Source organism: Penaeus vannamei, chromosome 15, assembly GCF_042767895.1.
Source record: "Penaeus vannamei isolate JL-2024 chromosome 15, ASM4276789v1, whole genome shotgun sequence".
Classification (NCBI taxonomy): Eukaryota; Metazoa; Arthropoda; class Malacostraca; order Decapoda; family Penaeidae; genus Penaeus; species Penaeus vannamei.
In genome coordinates, this window is record NC_091563.1 from 40019025 (window position 1) to 40021524 (window position 2500).

The window sequence follows — 2500 nt, forward strand, 5'->3', positions numbered from 1 at the left end:
CGCGTGCAAGAATCCAAGAGATTATTCTAGATGCCCTTATTGATGCAGGTGACGCTGACACGTTGCACTCGTGGCCCTGCAGTGTGACGTATTTTGTAGTTGGGAGATACTGTGGGCTACAATATGTATATATATATATGTATATTTATATATATATATATATATATATATGCATATATATATGCATCTATATATATATAAATATACATATATTTATATATATATATTTATATACATATATATATATATATATAAATATATATATATATATATATACATACATACATATATATATATACACACACACACATACACACACACTTATATATATATACATATATATATATATATATATATATATATATATATATATATATATATATATATATGTATATATATATATTTTTTTTGTTTATATATATACATATATGTATATATATATAAATATAGATAGATAGGTGACAAATAGATAGAAAGATGATAGATAGATAAATAGATAGATATTTGATAGATAGATAGATAGATTAATAGATAGATAGAAAGACAGATAGATAGAGAGATATATAGATATATAGATAGATGATATATAGATGGATGATAGATACATAGATAGATAGATACTTGATAGATAGATAGAAAAGTAGATAGAAAGATGATAGGTAGATATATATATAGATAGATAGATAATAGATAGATAGAGAGATAGATGATAGATAGATATAAATGGTAGATAGATAGATAGACAGATGATAGATGATAGATAGATAGATAGATAGATAGTTGATAAATAGATAGATAGACAGATAGATAGATGATAGATAGATAGATGATAGATAGATAGATAGATAGATAGATAGATGATAGATAGATTGATAGATAGATAGATGATAGATATATAGACAGAAATTAGATAGATAGATAGATGATAAAAACATAGATAGATAAATAGATAGATGATAGATAATTAGATAGTTAGACGATAGATAGATAGATGATAGGTAGATAGATAGGCAAATGATGGATAGATAGATATATGATGGATAGATAGATAGATAGGCAATGGATAGGTATATAGATAGAATATAGATAGATAGATAGGTGATGTATATATAGATAGATGATAGATAGATTGATAGATAGATGATAGATAAATAGATGATAGATGGATAGGTAGATAGATGATAGATAGATAGATGATAGATAGATAGGTAAGTAGATGACAGATAGATAGATAGACGACAGATAGATAGATAGATAGATGACAGTTAGATAGATAGATGACAAATGGATAGATAGATAGATAATAGATAGATCGATATATATATATATATATATATATATATATATATATATATATATATGATAGACAGATAGATAGATAGATACATGATAGATAGATAAATAGATAGACGACAGATAGATAGATGACAGATAGATAGATGATTAATAGATAGATATATAGATGATAGATAGATAGATAGATAGATAGATGATAGAAAGATAGATAGATATATGACAGATTCATAGATAGATGGCAGATAGATAAATATATAGATGAGAGATAGATGGATAGATGATAGATCGATAGATAGACACATGACAGATAGATAGATTGATAGATAATAATATAGATACATAGACAGATGATAGGTAGATAGATAGATAGATAATAGATATATAGATATATAGATGAATGATAGATAGATAGATAGATTGATGTTGATAGATAGATAGATAGATATATGATAGTTAGATAGATATATGACAGATAGATAGATAGATTGATGATAAATAAATAGATAGATGACAGATATATAGATAGATGATAGATAGACAGATAGATACATGATGGATAGATTGATGCATGGAATATAGATATATAGGTAGATAGATAGATAGATGATCAATAGATAAATAGAAAGATGGTGGATAGATAGATAGATAGTTGAGAAATAGATAGGTAGATAGATAGATGATAGATAAATGGATAGATAGATGGCAGATAGATAGATAAATGATAGATCGATAAATGTATAGATCGATGATAAATAGGTAGATAGATGATAGATAGATAGATAGATAGACAGATAGATAGCGATGATAGATAGATAGGTAGATGATGGATAGAATAATAGGTAGATGATAGCTAGATAGCTAGATGATGGATAGATAGATAGGTAGATGATAGATAGATTGCTAGATGATGGATAGATAGATAGGTAGGTGATAAATAGATAGCTAGATGATGGATAGATAGATAGGTAGATGATAGATAGATAGATAGATGATGGATAGATAGATAGGTAGGTGATAAATAGATAGCTAGATGATGGATAGATAGATAGGGATATGATGGATAGATAGATAAAGAGATGTTAGAAGATAGACAGATAGATGGAAGATAGATAGCTTGATGATGGATAGAAAGATAGACGGACGACGGATAGATAGATAGGGAGATGATGGATAGATAAATAGATAGATAGATAGATAGGTGATG

The 2500-nt window shown here is 26.3% G+C and overlaps 1 long non-coding RNA gene across 2 annotated transcripts in view; it reads left to right on the top strand.

The window, feature by feature from the left end:
* The window catches only part of LOC138864259 (uncharacterized), a 1361-nt gene extending 1348 nt beyond the window's left edge, over positions 1 to 13 (top strand). For both annotated transcript variants that reach the window (XR_011399122.1, XR_011399123.1), the window contains one exon: positions 1 to 13. This exon is cut by the window's left edge. This is a non-coding gene — a long non-coding RNA (uncharacterized lncRNA).
* The last annotated feature ends 2487 nt before the right edge of the window (positions 14 to 2500 follow it).